The sequence below is a fragment of the Bos taurus genome, chromosome 21 (genome assembly GCF_002263795.3).
Source record: "Bos taurus isolate L1 Dominette 01449 registration number 42190680 breed Hereford chromosome 21, ARS-UCD2.0, whole genome shotgun sequence".
NCBI classification, from domain to species: domain Eukaryota; kingdom Metazoa; phylum Chordata; class Mammalia; order Artiodactyla; family Bovidae; genus Bos; species Bos taurus.
Window position 1 is genome coordinate 46646383 of NC_037348.1, and position 22677 is coordinate 46669059.

At 40.1% G+C, this 22677-nt stretch overlaps 1 long non-coding RNA gene across 1 annotated transcript in view; it reads right to left on the reverse strand.

Moving 5' to 3' along the window:
- Positions 1-3446: 3446 nt before the first annotated feature.
- The window catches only part of LOC101907654 (uncharacterized), a 49376-nt gene continuing 30145 nt past the window's right edge, over positions 3447-22677 (reverse strand). The window contains exons 4-6 of the long non-coding RNA XR_239178.5: positions 11358-11482; positions 10074-10212; positions 3447-3849 (exon numbers count right to left, since the gene is read on the reverse strand). This is a non-coding gene — a long non-coding RNA (uncharacterized lncRNA). The remainder of the gene's footprint in view (positions 3850-10073; positions 10213-11357; positions 11483-22677) is intronic.

Below are 22677 nucleotides of genomic sequence, written 5' to 3' on the forward strand. Positions count from 1 at the left end.
ACAGGGTTGGGAAGAGTCAGACACAATTTAGTGATTGATCACGCACACAGTATGAAAATGCAGTTGATATTTCTGTGTTCTAACATACCAATATATTACACTGTTATTTTTATAACCCTTGCATATACCCCACAAAGATAGGAATGAAACTTTACCCTTAGTCCACTCCACTACATTGTTCTTTAGGAAGTCCAGTAGAAACATTTCAGGAAGGAATAATTAGAAAGAAAAATGTTATAACTCACAGTCTTTCATTTTATATATACAATTTTAAAATAGATTAATTCTTGCAGTCAATTACCTGGGTCAACTATAAATCATCTTGAATGGTAAAACTCTAATTGTGACTTGTTATTTGTTCCATTAGTTTAAAAAAAAAGTGAAAATAGAACAGAAATCAGGCGCAATTTTTTCTGGCCAGTGGCTATGCAGTTTGTTAAATTCTTAAGCATGACCTTTGGGCAAAGGCAATAATACAATGACCCAGTACCCTCCCTGGGGCTTGTTGTGAGAGAGTGTAGCAAACAAGCCTTGTTTGTAAAGTGATAGAGGCCTGGTATCTGCTGCTCTGTGAGAACATCATTTACCCAGATTAGATTAACAATAACTAATTGGGGCTATTTCCAATTTTGCAGTATCACAGGTTGGATTTCACAGATGAGCTAGGTCATTTGCTAATGAGTTGCCTTCATAATAGCATTTGGCAGAGGAATTTTTGGCATCACTCGATGGTCTGAGTAAAAAGTCGTGTGTGGTTAGGTCTTAGGTAAAATAAAAATTAGGAGAGACTGTTCTTTCCTTTAGCTAAAAAATAATCCCAAAACATAATTTTAAAGACCAAAAAAAGTTATTGAGCTAGAAAAGGTGCCTAGGAAAATAATAAAATGCTTGAAACTTAAGATATTATATAGAATACTTAGAATATGCAAATAAAATGAGTGAAGGATGGAAATAAGAAGAAAGGACTTAGAAGCGTGAAAGAGAACATATAAGAGACCTGCTAAAGTAGTTAAATCTGGTCAGAGAACTCAGGAAAGTGGTCAGTGGGTGAAAGAAACTCTTCTTTGTTTGAACAGCTAGCCTTTAAATGATTATATATTATCTTAAAATTTTCTAGAATAACTTGACACATTGTTCAAGTATTCTTGTAGTGTTTGCTTTATTATTATGTTTATTCACGATGAGCTTACTTCAAATCAATTTTTGCAAGTTGTTGGATTACAAATGATAAGTGAAAAAAATAAATACATAAAACCCCACAAGAAAGCAGTTGGAGTGGGGTGGGCTAAGGGGGATTAAAACAAAATATTTCACTGCTCTGACTTTTACTCATTCCTTTTTTATATTCTACATCCTAAACCTCTTAGAATCTCTCTGCAGATTTCATAATTTCAGTTTTACCAAACTCATCCACCTTGTAATTATGAATATATGGACATAATTAACTGAATCACTTTGAGAGAAGAAAAAAAATACCCTATTTAAGGCTAATTAGATGAATCATGAATGCCTGGAAGAATGCATTTCAATAAGGTGAAAAACTTTGGATAAAAATTTAATGAAGTTTCCAATTGCATTTGACCACAGAGAATATTGATAAACATTCATTCCATGCAGATTATTAAATTGTATTGATTTAGAAACTCAAAGTATCAACACCACCATTGCCTCCAGAGGGGACCTGATTGCACTTACATGTCACATTCATAAAAAACATGGTGCACTAATTGGGAGTCTCCCGCCATCTGCACACTTGCTTCCAAGCGCACATGAAATGATCAATGGGAAAGCAGGGTCAGTCCAGGCAGACTGTGAGTGAAATTAAAATAATAAAATGTCTAAACATTTAACTGCAAATAGGAAATCTTTATACCCACCCACACCCTATTCTGTAGCATAAAGCTAAGGCACAATTATTCATATACCTCAAGTAATTTGCAGGCTCCATACAAAATCTCATTTAAAATAAGAAATTGCTATTTCTGCACATTTATTCTACCAAATGCCAGCTAATTGCTGCAATGGCCATTATAAAGAATAATTTTCGCTTAGTGAAAAAAAAAAAAGGAATGAAGAGAACATTTTCTGGTTTTGTTCCACTGCGAAGGCTCTATTCAGTGAATGCTGAATGCACAGCGTTTCACTGCTACATTTATTATGCTAAGAGGTCAAGTATTACACAGCATCTTGTATTACGCTTTGCATGCTAAGTATTTCACTTCACAAATTGACCCTCCGGTGTACTTACTACATAATGCTTTAAAAACCCAGCTAAAACGCAGGACAATTAGCAATACTTTCACTCCCAGTGAACAATGGGAACACCAATGTAGGTGATTGCATTTACAGTGTAGCTTTCTTCACAAAACATTTTTGACACATTAAGGTACTTTGGAATTGTGCAGTACCAGTCCTCTCTTGTGAATGGCTTTCCAGCATTTGCAGAGAGAAACAGTTACTGTATGTTAGCGCTTAATTGAAAAGAATTCAGCCACGGCCTATGAAGCACCAATTAGGGTGATATTATATCATAAAAAGCTGTAATATCCATTTTCAAACTTGTGCATCAGCCAATACAAAGTAGGACACAATTAAAAAGGTATACAGTTTAAACTCTTGAAACTGTTAAATTTAATTAGGAGTTCAGTATGGGGGAAAAAAAAAGTGGGGGTGGGGTAGAGAGAAAAGGAAGTTCTCCGCAGAGCTGGAAGGCCCACAGGCACTAGCTGCCCCGGAGGACCGCAGAAGATGGTCCTTCCTGTTTAAAACACCTTTAGTTAATACAAGGTATTTGCTTTGCCCTGGTGACTATTTCTTCAGGTCAGATGAATATTCATGCTCGTCGTTGGGAAGTGCTGCTTTCCAGTAATTCTGGTATCTGCTGGTGCCTGCAAGGGAGAGAAGGCAGAACCTACTCTGGCCAGGGAAGTGGGAACACGGTATAGATGGGTCTCTTGCCCACACAGATCAAACACAATTAAAAGGGAGTTAAATGCATTGCTTTTCACGAAGAAATTCACAGATAATTGTGAAATAAAATGGACATGGCCAGATTGGTATAAGTGTCTTTGCAGGCTTGGCTCCGAATGTAATGTTTAAATATAGGAACCTGCATGAAATCCCACGTTGAGGTGACAGCCGGCAGGTAATTATCAGTAAAACAACATTATCAAAGTTCTTGTGCATAGCGTGTTTGATGGACTGGAGTGCTTCTCCTTACAAATCCCACTAATATCCATTTCAATCTGTTTTAATATGTTCACAAGTTGGGGCTTATTTTGAATTCCACTGGGTAAATGAGGACAGCACACTTTGAATTTGCATACTATACACATTTCTTTCATTTATAGAGGGTTTTCTGGGTATTTTTTTTTTAAAGGAAACTGCTAACATCCAGGATCCAAAAACATTCCTTCCCAATAACTAGATTGAAAATATAAAGTAGCTTGTTTATTCATTGTATTTATTCCATTTGAAGGTATATAACAAGTCTAAGAAAAATGGTCTTTATTATGTTCAAAGAAGAAAAAAGTGATTTTAATGATTTATCAGTGATCATGCAATTTTTTAAGGTTTCAAAGTGTTGAAAGGTTAATTTATTATTCTTCAAGTCTGTGTTTGAAAACTGCTGGTGAAAAAGTCCTCATCTCTGATTTGGGAAGGTTTCTCTTCAATCCACAGGTCATTCCAGTGGATCCACAGGTCATTCCAGGCCTTTTTAAAGTTCCACCTCTATCCTGTCCAACAAATAAGCAGACCTGAAGTGACATTTTATTGATGAGACAAGTTTGGGATGATCTAAAACCAGATATTCCGTGTTCTCTTCTTTCTCAATCAACTCTTCATGACCTTTAAAAAAAATGAGCAAACAGAAAAGAGGTGTCCATTAAAAATCCAAGGATGCTCCCCCTCTCAAACCCACTCTGAGTCCCAGATAATTCAGAAGACACAGTCACTACTTTGTAGCAATATCTGATATTTACTTTTGTTTCTAATGTTTTGAATTAAATTAAGACATTAATAAAATAGTGATAGTATTGTGGAAGTCTTCAGTAAGGTTACATTAAATTGTACACACTGGTTTTGTTTTATTGGTTGTACATATAAAGAGAGATATTTTTACTAGGAGATTCTGCCTTTGAAGGCTGGGTCAGTCAGCAGATACTAAGGTAGTACTGGTATGAAGATGTCTTCTCCTTTAGTTAAAGTGGCAACACATTTGATGAATGTGATTAACATGTGAGGAATTTTAAGGGATATGATAATGCTTGAGCAACTACCGAGGAATTAAATACTGAACAGTCTAGATTCTAGACCTCTCTGCTGCTGCTGCTGCTAAGTCGCTTCAGTCGTGTCCGACTCTGTGCGACCCCATAGACGGCAGCCCACCAGGCTCCCCCATCCCTGGGATTCTCCAGGCAAGAACACTGGAGTGGGCTGCCATTTCCTTCTCCAGTGCATGCAGGAATGCTAAGTTGCTTCAGTTGTGTCTGACTCTGTGCGATCCTATGGACAGCAGCCCACCAGGCTCCTCTGTCTACAGGATTCTCTAGGCAAGAATACTGGAGTGGGTTGCCATTTCCTTCTCCCTAGACCTCTCTATCCAACCCAATTTCTGTGTTAGATCCCCTCTTCCAAAATGAACAAGATGGGAGGTTCAGTTCATCGGTTTTAATGACAGTTCAGTAGCTTGTTGTATTAAGATTCTTCTGAGATGACAGGAGATTTTACAAATGTTTTCCTGAGTTCATTTTCTGAATAATGGTATTTCTGAAATTCTCACCCTCTGAGGGGGCTGATAGAATTAAGTATCATATGTGGTCTGAAACTGATTTGACGATGAAAATTGCTATTGAGATACTGAAAAAAAATTGTTTTTAATGGAAGAGAAATGTCTCTTCCTCCACTAATCAGTTCTATCAAAAAGATAGAAAATGGTTAGGTGCCTGTACCTCACTTTCCTTTCATTGTAGTGTTTTATCTTCTTTATACCCAGAGCTCATTCTACCCTACTACTCAAGAAATCATCAAATGTTCATTCACTATAAGTGCCCATCTATACTATAAAAGTAGTAGAAGAAATAGAAGTATACCAGTTGACTTGGGGACATCTTCTGAAGCATTGCCCAGTGAGAGGAGTATATAATATGATTCTATTTTTCAAAAAGAAAAAAAGAAAGGCCCCCAGAAGCCCATTCATGGGAATGTATATATATATATTCATATTACTGTGTCCCTATATATACTTACACAGGATTACATGATCGTAGATTAAAAATATGCAAAGATGTAAGCTAGTTTGATAGCAAGGGTTGTGTCACAGGTAAGGGTAGCAGGAAAAGAGATGAGAAGGAAGGTATGAAAAGGAAAAAGAAAAAATAGTCTGCACAAAATCCCAACATTTGTGCTGTAATCCCATTCATTCATTAATATGAAATTTACATATAATGTTTGCATGCATGCTAAATCACTTCAGTCATGTCCAACTCTTTTGCCAGGCTCCTTTGTCCATGGAGAGCTTCCCCGCTAGCTCAAATGGTAAAGATTCTGCCTGCAAAGTGGGAGAACCTGGGTTTGACTCCTGGGTTGGGAAGATCCCCTGGAAAAAGGCATGGCAACCCACTCCAGTATTCTTGCCTGGGTTGCAAAGAGTCAGACACGACTGAGCAACTAACACTTCACTTTTGTCCATGGGATTCTCCAGGCAAGAATACTGGAATGGGCTGCTCCAGGGGATCTTCCCAACCCAGGGATCAAATGTATATATACATATAATTTCTAATTATAATAAAAACACAAATTTGATGGTATAAGAACAAATGAAACATTCCAAACTAATGGCACTGACTATGATTTAGGCTTTTAGATTGAGGGAAGTCAATCAGAAAAGTTCTCACCTAGCTCAGTCTCCAAAGCTCATTACAGTTGCTGTTAGCTAATCATTGTTTATTAACGGCTCATTTTTATTTAAGGGCTCTTTTTTTTTTCTTTTTGGCTGTGTCAGGTCTCAGTTGTATCAAGCAGGATCTCCCGAGTTGTGGTGTGCAGGTTTAGTAGTTGTGGCACATGGGCTTAGTTGCTCTGTGGCATGTGGGATCTTAGTTCCCCAACCAGGGATCAAACCCTCACCCGCCCGCCCTGTGTTGCAAGGCAGATTCGTAACCACTGGACCACCAGGGAAGTCTGTTCATAATTTTAATAATGATGGTTTCACTTGCATTTTCTTCTAACTGATAAGCCAAGGCAAAAATTTGTAGCAGAAATTGATAGACATCTGGACTGGATCTTCCATAGGAACAAAACCACTTGTTTTGCAGCAAAGTAGACTCAGCGATGGAGAAGGCGATGGCACCCCACTCCAGCACTCTTGCCTGGAAAATCCCATGGACGGAGGAGCCTGGTGGGCTGCAGTCCATGGGGTTGCTAGGAGTCGGACACGACTGAGAGACTTCACTTTCCCTTTTCACTTTCATGCATTGGAGAAGGAAATGGCAACCCACTCCAGTGTTCTTGCCTGGAGAATCCCAGGGACGGGGGAGCTTGGTGGGCTGCCGTCTATGGGGTCACACACAGTTGGACACGACTGGAGCGACTTAGCAGCAGCAGCAGACTCAGCGAAGCTGGGAACCTGGTTGTGGCCTAGAAATGTTAATACAACTGTTTTTCTTTAATTGTGGACTTTGTTACTCCTGCAAACCATTTTCAGCCTCTGGTCAACCATATTGCAAGCAGAGATGCCCTAAAACAATTATTTTAAAAAATTGTTTAAAAGCAATTTTCAAAAACTGGAAGCTCTCATTCTTAATGCAGGTATCTGATGTCTCTCAAGGTTGCCCAACATTTCAAAGGAGTGAAGATGCCAGTAAAGAAACTCATAGATTTCTGGTTTCCATCACTTGGCCCTGATTATTTGCCTAGGCTTCTACAACCAAACTGGTAAGACAGAGAATATGTGACAGACTAATGCCCACTCCTCAGTGACTTGAGGCCAGTCACTTTCTCTCCCTCCAGCCTAGTGTCTCATGTGTTCACTAACATATGACCTCAGAGAAGCCTGTTCTTTTACTTAATAGATTATAATAACTTGTAGTTATATTCTTACAGGTTTATTTATTTAATCAATGGTCTTCTCCACTAAGATATAATCTCTACATAGATAGGGACATTATATTAGTACCCCAACACCCAGCATAGTAGCTGACACATTTGGTTAAAAACTCAGATTTAATTGGTGAGTGAATATATGAGAAAAGTGATCTTAAAGTATCCCCTTGACTTTTATAGTTTATGATCCTCTAAATGCATGAAACTGATTTTTTAAACTGGACCATAATTCCATCATTCTCCCCAAACATCATCTAGTAGATTAAGTGCCTAAGTGAGCTTGGTTCTTTTGTGCACAGTTGCTTTGCAAAACAAAAAACAAAACAAACCAAAAAACCTAGACCTATTCATAGTAGTCCCATATCTCTGTAGGGGGTACCATTTCTACCAACTTTTGTTGTATCTTAGCAGAACTACAATTAGTGCAAGATAGATACTTGTTGTATGTCCAAAAAAATGTTCCACCTTCTCTTGCTATTTTGTTTCTGGATCTTAAAATCCTAATAGTAATCAAAGCATTCCTAGAAGGAAAGAATTCATAGAGGGAAGAAGACTTAGAATTATCTAGTTCAGTGATTTGCAAGCTATATTTTAGAAGTGGAACCCTATTTTATGAAAAATTGTTTGCATAAACTCAATATTTCTATGTGTTAAGGGAAGGGAGAGAAAAGGAAAGACAGAGAAGGAGGGAAGAAGAGAGGAAGGAAGGAAAAAAGAAAGAAACGCTCTGTCCTGGTTGCTGCGAGAAAGGGAACTCCTGAGCCCTGCCCCTCAAACTGCTTCCACCTCCACCTTGGGCTTCTGTTCCACCACCCTCTCTGCCCTCTCTACTTGCCCTGCTGGTCCACGGTGTCCCTTAAGGTACCATTAAGACGAGTCATTACAAGTAGCTTGAAAGCTACTAGTTGGAACAAATACCTCCTTTTTTTAAATTTATTTTTAATCGGAGGATAATTGGTTTACAATCTTGTGCTGGTTTCTCCTTGTTAGGTAAACCACCATAATTTAATTTTACTCATATAATTTTATTTCAATGAAATTTTCAAAAATGAAAAATTTTCACATCTCACAGGCACTGCTTTCCTTTTACAAAAATATAAAATTTGTTTTCAAATAAAAACATTGACCCTTAAAATCACAAGTCTAAATTTTACTCATGTTCATTATGAAGATACAGAGAGAATTAAAAGAAGGTATCATTTAATACTGTGAAATGAAACAAAGATCTCCTTATCCAAATAAAGTGGATGTAGATATGGTTACTTAACAAAGCAAAAGCTACATCTACCAAAGCACAGACATGAAGTTATTGATCCGGACTTGGCACAATGACAAACTACTCTCAAATCTTCCTCTTCCCAATTAAGGTGTCTCTCTTGAACTGATTGAAAGCTGTTTGATAAGTATACTTTTTTCAAGATGGTGTGCTCGGTTGGGGGTCTTTTTATTAAACTGAAATTCCATCATTAGCTTTGACTAGTACCAGCTGCTGTATAAATTCTGTGTTCATGTAGACCTCCACTGGTATTCCAAATATTGCAGGTGAATCTCTGACTCCAAAATCCTCAATCATGCAGTATGAATAATTAACAACTGATAAATGCAGAATGGAAAGAGCTCTCATTAGAAGACACTGTGCTATGTCGCTTCAGTCCTGTCTGACTCTGCAGCGCTATGGGCTATAGCCTGCCAGGCTCCTCTGTCCATGGGATTCTCCAGGAAAGAATACTGGAGTGGGTTGCCATGTCCTCTTCCAGGAGAAGACACTGTAGTAGGGTCTTAATCCCATCTCAGCTCCTCAGAACATTGAACTAAATAGGACTTTAGTTGTGGGCAGGGGAGGGGGGTGGAAAAGGCATTTCTAAATCTCTCTACTTCCTAATTCTGCCCTATACCTGACCAGAAATGGAAACATTAGGACACAAAGTGAAAGGTTTTCGTTTTGCAGCAAATTTAAAGACAGAATCCAAGATTTAGCACAGTCCAACTAATGTTTATGTGAGCATGCTAATTCCTGACCAATTCCAAAGAATTTACGGCTCATACCAGCCATAATTGTTTACCCTTCTAAATAGTTTACAGTTTGCCATTATTTTAACATGAAAGCGAAACTTTCCCATTGATGAATCTAATAATATATTTATGAGATAAATGGTAATAATGTAGGACAGAAGAATTTTAGGAAAGTTCTTTGCAATGATGAAATTATAAAAAACATCTACTTTATATATGAGGTGTGCCTAGTGAGACTTTTCCTAAATATAGTTGGCATGTTCAGGAGATAAGTTTTAAGTCATGAAAAACTTGAACCTGTGAAATAAAAAAATATATTAAAATGAACCATGCCATGATAGTACAGTGTTAGCAGACTATTCTGGAGCTCAATTTCTGAGCCTCAGTTTCCTCATCAGTAAAATGGGAATAATATCAGTATCAGTCTTATGGGGCTTCCCTGGTGGCTCAGACAGTAAAGAATCAGCCTGCAATGCTGGAGACCTGGGTTCAATCCCTTTGTTGGGAAGATCCTCTGGAGAAGGGAATGGCAACCCACTCCAGTGTTCTTGCCTGGAGAATCCCATGAACAGAGGAGTCTGGTGGGCTAGGGGTTGCAAAGAGTCGGACATAACTGAGTGACTAGGCACACACACACACACACACACACACACAGGCTCGTGAGGTTACTTCAAGCACTGAGAGAGTACCTGTGTGGTAGTTAGCATAGCACAGTGTATTCATGATTATGTAATTCATGCACAGGAATATAACTAAAAAAACAAAGTTTAAAAAAGTTTAAATCTAATATGGATGGACAAACAAAAAAATGTTAAGTACCAATCCATAATTTGTGTTTTACTAGCTGATCATTCTGAGATAGTAAACTGTAAAATAAATTGCATTAGTATTATTCACCAAACACCTGCCACAACTTATAGCTCCCCCTCAGTGGATGAGTATTTGATGATAATTACCTCTTATTAGTCGGTGGTAAGGATAACTGCATACCCAGATAATCAGAAAACTCCTTTTCAGACCATAGGTTCATATTAACATGAAGCCAATATAGAGGAGAAAAAAGTTCTTTCTAATTTACTTCTACTATACTCGTAGCTGAAACACAGTAAAAACAGATATAGATTAGACTCAGGAAGAGCAGGAAGACTAGGTAAAAGGGTTCACTGTTCCACGGGAAGAGAATCTGCCCAAAAATGAAGCCAGTGCCTTTCTTTCAGTGAATAGTCTTATTAGCAACACCTCGGCTTCTGATGACCGCCTTATCTGTGACGGGTCACTGGAAGCAGTAGGCAAGCACCATCTCTGGACTTTGCACAGACAGTGAGACAGGGAGGGGTCTTGCTTTTCCCTCTCCCTGGGCCTGTTCTGAGTAGATGGAGTATTAGCTTTCATGCCTGTGATAATATGCTAATATGTTCATCCACATGTGTCATCAGATCCCTTCAGGAGTAAGTTATAGCCTGTCTCCTGTCATGGCCAAGAATGGAAGGGCCAAAACCATTAAATGAATAATAGTAAGCACTCACTCGAAGAAGACAATGGCACCCCACTCCAGTACTCTTGCCTGGAAAATCCCATGGATGGAGGAGCCTGGTAGGCTGCAGTCCATGGGGTCGCTGAGGGTTGGACACGACTGAGTGACTTCACTTTCACTTTTAACTTTCATGCAATGGAGAAAGAAATGGCAACCCACTCCAGTGTTCTTGCCTGGAGAATCCCAGGGACGGCGGAGCCTGGTGGGCTACTGTCTATGGGGTTGCACAGAGTCGGACACGACTGAAGTGACTTAGCAGTAGCAAGCATTCACTGGAGCTTCCCAGGGGCGCTAGAGGTAAAGATCCACCTGCCAATGCAGGAAGTGCCCTGGGTTTGGGAGATCCCCTGGAGGAGGAAATGGCAACCTACTCTAGTATTCCTGCCAGCAGAATCCCATGGACAGAGAAACCTGGCAGGCTTCAGTTCATGGCAGGCTTCTCTGTTCATGGCAGGCTTCTCTGTCCATGGGATCAAAAGAGTCGGACAGGACTGAATGTCTGAGCACCATTGCTTCAAACACTCACTAAATGTTTTTTGTTACTATCAGTACAGTATTATCTTTCTCTCTGGCAGGAATGAGGCAGACCAGCAAGGATTTGTTCCTAGAACCAAGAATGGGCTCTCTCATGTCAAGGAGGCGGACCATCATAGGATACCTGCAGTGGAGGGTGGTAAGTGAAAGTCTGGTCCCATGAACACAGTACCTGCGGTGATGATGACAGACAGGCAGCAGATGGTGTCTGGGAGGGCGGATAGCCACAGTCAGGGCCTGTGCTTTCCAAACACAACTCCAGGGAGACAGGAGATCCGGTAGTGCCACTCATCACCCCTGATGATAAAGGGCAGGATTAGTCTGAGACCTGAGGCTGGGAGATGGGAAAGTGACATGGGAAAGGTGGGTCAAGAGGGAAAGGGGGGAAGAAGTTAAAGGACCAAGAAGGGGATTACAGTGCATTTCTGAGGGCAGCCACTTGGTATTATGAACTGGAAGAGAGGAGGAAGTAGGTTATAATAGAGACTTTTAGAAGGCATGAGCAGGCTACATGTTTGGTCCAGGTGAACAGTGGGTGTCCCAGCTGGTCCCCACTGATTTCTTCTCCCTTCAGTTTATGTAATAAATGTTAATTCGGTCCTGATCCTTTAAATGCGATTGCCCTAAACTCATTGGAGTCCATGCATGTTGTAGTTTTAACAGTTTTGGTAAATCTTAAGCATGCGTGCCTGCATTGGTATTTCTCTCTTAGACCATAAACTTTTAGAATATAGGGATCAAATCTATATAGTTCTCTCTGAATGGTGACTATATGAAAGCCTTTGACTGTGTGGGTCACAACAAACTGTGGAAAATTCCTAAAGAGATGGGAATACCGGACCACCTTAGTCTGTCTGCTGAGAAACCTGTATGTGGGTCAAGAAGCAACAGTTAGAACCAGCCATGGAACAATTTGGACTGGTTCCAAATTGGGAAAGGAGTACATCAAGGCTGTATATTGTCTCCCTGTTTATTTAACTCACTTGCAGAGTACATCATGCACAATGCCAGACTGGGTCAATCACAAGCTGGAATCAAGATTGCTGAGAGAAATATCAACAACTTCAGATATGGAAGTGATACCACTCTAATGGCAGAAAGTGAAGTGGAACTAAAGAGCCTCTTGATAAGAGTGAAAGAGAAGAGTGAGAAAGCTGGTTTGAAACGCAACACTAAAAAAAAAAACTAAGATCATGGCCTCTGGTCCCGTCACTTCATGGCAAATAGAAAGGGAAAAAGTGGAAGCAGTGACAGGTTTTCTTTTCCTGGGCTCCAAAATCACTATGGATCATGACTGCAGCCATGAAATTAAAAGATGCTTGTTCCTTAGAAGGAAAACGATGACAAACCTAGACAGTGTATTCAAAAGCAGAAACATCATTTTGCCAACAAAGGTCCATCTAGTCAAAGCTATGGTTTTTCCAGTAGTCACGTACAGATGTGAGCTGGACCATAAAGAAGGCTGAGTGCCAAAGAATTGATGCTTTCAAACTATGATTCTACAGAAGACTCTTGAGAGTCCCTTGGACAGCAAAGAGATTAAATCAATCAATCCTAAAGGAAATCAACCTTGAATATTCACTGGAAGGACTCCGACTCATTGGAAAAGACCCTGATGCTAGGAAAGTTTGAAGGCAGAAGGAGAAGAGGGTGGCAGAAGATGAGATGATTAGATAGCGTCACTGAATCAATGGACATGAATTGGAGAAAACTCTGGGAGATAGTGAAGAACCAGGAAGACTGGCATGCCACAATCCATGAGGTTGCAAAGAGTCAGACGTGACGTAGCAACTGAACAACAGCAAACAACCGAACAGTGTGAGACATTACAAACAAATAGATGGTTAGTATTTTAAATATAAGGAATAGGATGCTACTTACAAAATACAAAAGATGAATGAGTCACAAAGCCCCCCACTTTGGTGATAACATCAGTGGGACTTGAAAAGTTAGTACTGTGCTGGTGAAAAAAACAGCTGTATCACTTTCAATCCTTAATATGAAACTAGCTTTCTTATTCCTCTGAAAATGTTTAACGTTGTAGTCTCACTTCTAGAAGCCTGGTGTAGGGAAATAATCAGCAACAGGAACAAGGATTTGTTTGTAAACACAGGAGCACCTAGATGCCTAACAATGGAAAAATGGCCCAAGTGAAGTTTGGTATATCTGTAAAGAGGAACTATCTAGCAGTTATTAAAAATCATAGTTAAAATAGTAACATTAAAATAGCAAGTGAAAAGAATATATACAGTATGTTTTCAACTATATTTTTCCAAAAGCACAAAAATATTGGAAAGAAATATACCAAAATGCCTTAAAAATAAAAAAAGAGATAGAGAGGAGGTGATAGCAGAGAAATGGTTTGAGGGTGAGCAGTGAGGAAACAGGTGCTAGGTAAAGGGAACTAAGGCTTTAAACACCTACTGCGTGCTGATTCAGCTTTAGGGTCACATGTCTAGCTATTCAGTGGGCGCTCCCAGCTTCTTCCAACCTCAAATTCAGTATGTTCCAAGCTGAACTCATCTTCCCCCCAAAACTACCCTAGTTTCATGTCTGTGTTGGTAAATGGGACCACCACCAAATCCAGAAACTTCTGAGCTTTTATGACTTTTTTTTTTTTTGGTCAGTACTGCTCAGCTTGTGGGATCCTCGTTCCCCAACCAGGAATGGAACCCAGGCCCGCTGCACTGAAAGCATGGAGTCCTAACCGCTGGACGGCCAAAGAATTTTCTGAGCTTTAACCAGTCTTTCCTCTCTCCCTCACCCATGAGGCACTCTCCTTGCCCACTGTGGCACTACATTCAATTGATAACCTACCGTCACTCACTTGTATGCCCATTCCCCCACGGCCCCACCACTGTCTCTAATCTATCCTTTGAAATACAGTCCAAGGGATGTTTCTGATGTGCAAGTCTAATTATGTCAGTCTTTCCTTTAAGACTTTTTCTATAGATTGCTGCTGCTACTGCTAAGTCGCTTTAGTCGTGTCCGACTCTGTGCAACCCCATAGACGGCAGCCCACCAGGCTCCCCCATCCCTGGGATTCTCCAAGCAAGAACACTGGAGTGGGGTGCCATTTCCTTCTCCAATAGGGAAAGATTGCTACTTTCCCTAAAATAAAGTCTAAACTTCTTAATGCGGCTTGCAAGATCCTCTTCAAGTTAGTTTTCAACACACCCCTTTTGCACACCACGGCCCATTGATACTTCCTGCTCTCCTGTAGGTACCCTCCTCTCTCTGGCTATTTGTGGGACTTGAAACACCATCTCCTAGCTTTCTGGTTAGACTGTTTCAAACCTTTAGATCTCAGCTTATAACCATTTACCCAAGCTCAGGTTAATAACCTTCTTATGTTCAAGCTGTTCTCCATGGGTCTGCAGTGTCTGGCAAAATCTGGCACACAATGTGCTCTATATTTGTGGGGCTAATTCACATCACCAAGAAGTTAATTTATCCAAGGACATATAGCTAGTAAATGGTGAGTCACAATTTAAGCCTAAGTCTCTCATAGCACACTGAGCAGAAAATGGGGCCTCTTGGGGAGGTGAATTTAGACAGCAGCCACTCTAGAGTTGATACTGAGGAGGGCTCATCATGGGCCTGCCCAGTGCTATTCTAAACCCTTTCAAAGTATTACCTAATTTAATCCTCCAACAACCCTACAAGATAAATAGAACGATTAGCCCAGAAATTCTGGAGGGGGAGACAGAGTTGCCTAAGCCCAATCAAAGAATCAGAGAGAACCAGAGGAAGGCTTTTAGTCCAGGAGTACTTTAGTCAAATGCCAGGAAGTAGCCATCATTTTATCACTTTAGTATTAATAACAAGTTTTAGGACTGGTTTTAGAGAAAAGCAAGTTAGGTAAGATGACCGAAATGGAGCCTTCTCTAGAGCTTGCCATCCTATTACACATACACACACACGCACAAACACACACACACGCATGCACATGTCTTGGGTTGTATCTCGCATGTGCTTGGTTACAATACTTGTGGAAGACGCCACTGTTGTGTTTTTGGTTCTGTTGAATACAGCAGCATCTTACAGGTACAACCACACCTACTGTACACTGGAGGGCAGAGTTAGGGAAACTTGTCTTCTTTTTGCTTATCCATATTCTCTAGTTTCCTATAACACATATACATTGGTTCGGTTCAGTTCAGTCGCTCAGTCATGTCCGACTCTTTGCAACCCCATAAATCGCAGCACGCCAGGCCTCCCTGTCCATCACCATGCTCCTCTGTCCGTGGGATTCTGCAGGCAAGAATACTGTGTGTGAGATGAGTGCAATTGTGCAGTAGTTTGAGAATTCTTTGGCACTGCCTTTCTTTGGGCTTAGAATGAAAACTGACCTTTTCCAGTCCTGTGGCCACTGCTGAGTTTTCCAAATTTGATCGCCTCTCCTCAAAATTATTATATTTTTGGAGTATTTTATTATTATAATATTACTCACTTCTTCAGTTGTGTAAGAGAGTAAGCAATTTCTACCATTTCACAACTGCATGTTAACATGCTTTCTAACTTTTGCTCATTTGGTGGCAAAAAGTAACTTTTAGTTTGCAATTTCACGTTTTTCAGTCAGTTCAGTTCAGTCTCTCAGTCGTGTCCGACTCTTTGTGACCCCATGAATCACAGCTCGCCAGGCCTCCCTGTCCATCAACAACTCCCGGAGTTTACCCAAACTCATGTGCAGCAAGTCGATGATGCCATCCAGCCATCTCATCCTCTGTTGTCCCCTTCTCCTCCTGCCCCCAATCCCTCCCAGCATCAGGGTCTTTTCCAATGAGTCAGCTCTTCTCATGAGGTGGCCAAAGTATTGGAGTTTCAGCCTCAGCATCAGTCCTTCCAATGAACACCCAGGACTGATCTCCTCTAAGATGGACTGGTATTGGTTATAGAGTAATAAATGAAGCAAAATTAAACAAGGATAAATATCCTCCAATCAGAGTTGGTACTCAGAACTGTGAGGGCTCAGTCCTCCCAAAACCTTCACCTTCCTTGAGCATAGGATGGAAATGCTAAAAAAAAGAATCAGAGGACCTCTGGTACAATTTTCCTCTTTTGCATCCTCTGCTTTATCACTGAGCAAATGGATAGACTCAATACCTCATGAAAGCTTTCTCTGTGCATCAAAAACTCCAAGCTATAATGTTAAATAGTAACAACAATAATAATGTGTCTGAGGCTTGTACAAACTAAATAGATTGGTTGTTGAGAGACTATTGACCCAAAATAAAAGGCTTTAAACAAAATGCTTCTCAGAATGTCACTCTATTTTCCATTTCTTCAATGTAATCCTAAGTAAATTATACTGTAAAAATCATATTTTCACTATATACAAAAATAAATGAAAAGTGGATATATAGACCTAAATATGAGACCTGAAACCATAAAACTCCTAGATGAGAACATAGGTAGAACACTCTTTGACATAAGTCATAGCAATATTTTTTGGCTATATCTCCTCAGTCAAAGGGAACAAAAGTAAAAATAAACAAATGGGATCTAATTAAACCTAAAAGCTTTTGCACAGCAAAAAGGGAACCATCAACAGAACAAAAAGACAACCTACAGAATGAGAGAAAACATTTGCAAATGATATGACTGACAAGAGGTTGACAACCAAAATATACAAACAGAAGGCAATGGCACCCCACTCCAGGACTCTTGCCTGGAAAATCCCATGGATGGAGGAGCCTGGTAGGCTGCAGTCCATGGGGTGGCTAAGAGTCGGACACGACTGAGCGACTTCACTTTCACTTTTCACTTTCATGCATTGGAGAAGGAAATGGCAACCCACTTCACTGTTCTTGCCTGGAGAATCCCAGGGACGGGGGAGGCTGGTGGGCTGCCGTCTATGGGGTCACACAGAGTCGGACACGACTGAAGTGACTTAGCAGTAACAGCATACAGCTCAGTATTTTAAAAAAAGTTTTTAATGGGCAGGAGACCTGAATATACATTTTCCCAAAGACATACAGATGGCCAACAGGCACATGAAAAGATGCTCAACATTGCTAATTATTAGAGAAATGCAAATCAAAACAAAAATAACATATAATCTCACACCTGTGAGAATAGCTGTCATCAAAAAAATCTACAAATAACAAATGTTAGAGAGGATGAGGAGAAAAGGGAACCCTCCTAACATTGTTGGTGGAGATGTAAATTAGTACAACTACTACAGAAAAACAGTACAAAGGTTCCTCAAAAGAGTAAAAATAGAACTACCACGCTGCTACTACTGCTAAGTCACTTCAGTCATGTCAGACTCTGTACGATCCCATAGACAGCAGCCCACCAGGCTCCCCCGTCCCTGGGATTCTCCAGGCAAGAACACTGGCGTGGGTTGCCATTTCCTTCTCCAATGCAGGAAAGTGAAAAGTGAAAGTGAAGTCGCTCAGTCATGTCTGACTCTTAGCGACCCCATGGACTGCAGCCTACCAGGCTCCTCCATCCATGGGATTTTCCATATGATCCAGCAAATCCACTTCTGGGTATCTATCTGGAAAAAATGAAAACTCTAGTTTGAAAAAAATACATGTGCCCCAATATTCATAGCAGCACTATGTGCAATAACCAAGACATGGAAGCAACCCAAATGCCCCTCAACAAATGAATGGATAAAGAAGATGTGGTGTGTATGTCTGTCATAGAATATTACTCAGCCATAAAAAAGAATGAAATTCTGCCATTTGCAACAACATGGATGGACCTTAGTGAAATGAGTTAGTTAAAGACAAATACTGTATGATATCATTTACATGTGAAATCTAAAAAATACTACAAATGAATGTATAATAAATGCAGAACAGAATCAGACTCACAGATATAGAAAACTAACAGTTACCACAGAGGAGAGGAAGCCGGGAGGGACAAAATAGAGGTATGGGATTAAGAGATACAAACTATACAAACTACCATGTACAAAACAGATGAGCAATAAGGATATACTGTATAGCACAGAAAATTGTAGCTTTTAAATTTTAATGGAGTATAATCTGTTTTAAGACTGAATCACTATGCTATACATCTGAACCTAATATAATATTGTAAAGCAACTACACTTCAATTTTTAAAAATTTTATTCTTATACACAAAAGCTTTTAGTAAGCTTTCTTTTAAAAGCATATGGAATTGGGTTTGTTTCCTTCTTAACTCATATACGAACAATATTCTTGTGTATAATAATCTTGTGAACCAAGTAGGTATTAAAATTTTTAGGGTCTGAATTAAAATCTCTTTAGGACTTTCCTGGTGGTGCAGTGGATAAGAATCTGCCTGCCAATGCAAGGGACGCAGGTTCCATCCCTAGTCCGGGAAGATTTCACGTGCCGCAGACCAACTAAGCGAGTGCGCGACAACTACTGAGCCTGTGCCCTAGGGCCCGAGAGCCACAACTACTGAACCCGTGGGTATAGCTACTGAAGCCCGAGTGCCTAGAGTCTGTGCTTTACAACAGAGAAGCCACCGCAATGAGAAGCCCGAGCACCACAACAAAGAGCAGCTCCTCACTTGCCACAACTAGAGAAAACCCCCCCCAAAAGCAACAAAGACCAGCAGCAGCCAAAAATAAAAACATAAATAAATATTTTTAAGTCTAAAAAAATGAAATATCTCTTTAACAAACGACCTCCTGTAACATCTCTTTATGTCTTGGCCATCATCTTCATCATCATCATCACTGCAAACGTCTAGATTGAACTTGAAGTTTACACATCATTTCTATACAAGTATCCCTCTCCATACTTGCCCCACTAAGCCCTCTTTGTTACTCAGGAAGAAACTGAGGTTCATGGAGGCTGAAGGACTTGCTTAAAGTACACAGCTGCTTCAATTACAGAGCAAGCCCTCAACCTCAAATCTGACAGCTCTACATTTGTTGTTCTTTATTCTACCATACTGCTGTTCATTTCGGAGAAGGCAATGGCACCCCACTCCAGTACTCTTGCCTGGAAAATCCCATGGATGGAGGAGCCTGGTAAGCTGCAGTCCGTGGGGTCGCTAAGAGTCGGACACGACTGAGCGACTTCACTTTCACTTTTCACTTTCATGCATTGGAAAAGGAAATGGCAACCCACTCCAGTGTTCTTGCCTGGAGAATCCCAGGGCCGGTGAGGCCTGATGGGCTGCCATCTAATAGGGTTGCACAGAGTCGGACATGACTGAAGCGACTTAGCAGCAGCAGCAGCAGCAGCTGTTCATTTCCTTACCATAACATGCTGTTCACCATAACATGTTGTTTATGTTACCAGTGGTGGCCTTTGGCTTGACCTAAAAATTTTAAATTAAACCTTTGAGAAACTGCCTTTACCACAATCCCTAGAAACCAACCCAGGCATATAAGCTTTGTCAGAAAAAAAAAAAAAAAACCCTCCTATCTTATTTCATATCTGTCCACCCTTTTAAATCTAGCGCTAAACCTTAAGGACATGCCTTTGAAAACTCAAAATTGGCAGAGAGAGAGAAAGCAGGTTTTAGAGAGTTTTCTCTGTATTACAACTGATGGGAAAGCAACATTTGTCTCTATCCAATCACTAACATTTAAAAAGTTCTTTGAAAACAAGCAGTATGAACAAAATGTTCTTTTGGGAAGAGGCTAATACAGTCATGTCTGACTCTTTGTGACCCCACAGACTGTAGCCTGCCAGGCTCCCCTATCCATGGAACTCTCCAGGCAAGAATACTGAAGCAGGTTGACATTCCCTTCACCAGGGGATCTTCCCGACCCAGGGATTGAACCCAGGTTTCCTGTATTGGAGGCAGATTCTTTAGCTTCTGAGCCACCAGGGAAGCCCTTAGGAAGAGGCAAGCTTAGGCAATAGAGGGTAAGGCAATACACAATAAAAAAAGCAGACTATGGTGCTAGAGGGAAAGTCTGGATTTCGGGGTTTCAAACGTGTGAGGCATCTTGCCTGAAGAGTAAGCACATAAGAGCTACAGCATATGTCTGCCTAAGCATGTTGCATGTAATGTTTGGGGCATATTTATACTAAAAATAATTCAGTGTTTACATGAAATTAAATGTAACTGGGCACCCTGTATTTATCTAGCCACCCTACCCAGGGGCTGGTCCCCAAGGCAGCCTTGAGCCAGGTACAGAACATGCTTGTTTGGAGACGTTCCTGATAAGCCAATAACTGGAGCTCAGCTGACATGAGACATCTGAATTAAGTCCTTGGTTGTATATATACATGTCTATTTCATGTGTTTTATCATCCACTTGGACCTTTTGTCTTTGACTGAAAGTCTCTATAAACTGTGCCTGAATACCATGGCGTTAATCACAGCCTCCTGAAGTATTTTTATATTGTGTGAAATAAATGCCCATATACTTAGGAGTTAAAGTAAGAAATACTCGCCACAATATTTAGTTAAAATTACAAAGGGAGTATAAATTAAGCCATCATTTTGTTAAAGTGTATATTGTAAGTCTTATTTAATTTCCCCATGTTCTTAGATGTGTGTTTGTGTAACTGTTGTGTCAAGACTTTCACTGATAAAGTATTTCAATTAGCTGGTAAAAGAATACATTTAAGGAGTTGCAACTGATGTACATTTGGGCTAAATACCTATCATCAGAGTTGTTTCTCACCTGAGTTGCTCTTACTGATGCTATGTTAACAAGTGGCCCTGATCGCTGGCAATAGCTCGCTTAACATGCTCATGTTTGCATGGTAATCACATAAAGAGAGTGACTCACTAGTACTTGGAAAAGAACCTGATACTAGGTTTAGGCTGAATAAGTTATAAGGCCACTTTGTCATATCTGGAAGCCTTGTTCCCAAGTCATCAGGATTTTAACATGGGACTGATTTGAGACCAATTGAGAGATTAAATGATACGGGATGGGCAGAGGGGCATTGAAATAAACTGGTGAATTGAAGGTGCTGAGTCACCTGCTCTCACGCTCACCCACCCCCATGTTTCCAGCCACTTGCCACTAGCTCCCTGGGTGCTCAGGGCTTATCACTTGGGTGTCATCTTACAGACAAAAATGGCTGAAATGAGCCAAAAAGGGCAGGAAGAGTGGCAGCTGTCATAGTAGCCGTCATTGACATCGTAGTGAGGAAATTCAGGGCAGACACGTACAAGGAAGTAAAATCTCCTTCCTCCACCAGCAGTCTTTTCTGTCCCTGGATGGTTTGTGTGATGATTGTATCATTCTTCAACCATCTCCTACCACTGTCTTTTATAACCATGAAATTACCATCAACACGTTTTTCCTCGCAAGCTATTTATTCTCTACCTCATTTTTTTATAACCTCATAATCTCAGTTCACAGAAATGACCAAAGAATTCTCAAGATCTAATTCTATCCCGCTGCTTTTCCCCAAATCACCTTAATGTGGTATTCTGGGAAATTCAGGGAGCACATGCTTGTCAAAGAAACGTAGTATTTCTGTGGCAAGGCAAGTAATCTCTCTTCTTTGTAACTCAGCATAAGACCTGTATTTAAAAATTCAAGAAGAAAATGTTCACAGGGCTCAATTTCATGACTTCAGCAGGTCAACTCAGGGAATGGGCAAATTATATCTTTCCTACAAAGTCATCACGGGAAACCTGAGATGGCCACTCTGAACAGCCTGGCCTGTAGGAAGTTCAAAGAATGAAATCTACTCCATGTCTTACATATGTTCCATGTTTATAAGAAATTTCATTGCTGAGAACTTTGTAGAGAAGTTCTTCCTCCTAGCTCTGCTGAATATAATTTCCTTGAGATAGTGGGTCTAACAATATGGTAAGAAAAAGTCAATGGTCTCTAAAAAGGCTACTTTCTATTGTTCAGGGTCTCCTTGTCCGGTTCCATGTAATAATCTTAAGCCCAAATCAATGTAGCTAAGTACTCCCATGTACCTCCAGAGAATGCAGAGCTTTGAGAGGGGGAATTTTATAATACAAATACACTTAATATAATTTTGAATAGACAATACATTCGCATTGTACAAAAGTTAAAATGACATAAAAAGGCATGCATTGAGAAGCTGTGCTTCACCACTTTTTCCCATCCACCCTACTAATTCCTGATGCCCCCTAGAGGTAAGCATGTGCATTTGTTTCTTTGGGGGGTCTTTAAATATTTTTATGCATATTCAAGCAGACATTATTAATTCTCCTATATTTTCCTATCTAATTTTCCTATACTTCATATACAAAAGGCAACACATGCTATACATATTCTTCAGCTTGCTTCTTCCATAGAGAAATACACCCTGGAGATCATTTCCTATTAATAGATAGTGAGCATTTATTAAAACCCCGTAAAGCGTCCTTGTCAACAGACACTCAAAATGTTCCTTAACTCTTACCATCACAAACAATGCTTCAGTGAACAACTCGTCTATGTGCTTTCATATACATACAGATATATCTGTAGGATACATTTCCAGAAGTGGGACTTCATAGAACGTTTATTAAATACCTCCATCTTACTTAACAAAGAGTAGCCTGTACTTCAGTTTGCGCTCTCTTCACTATTTTATGAGCTTTTG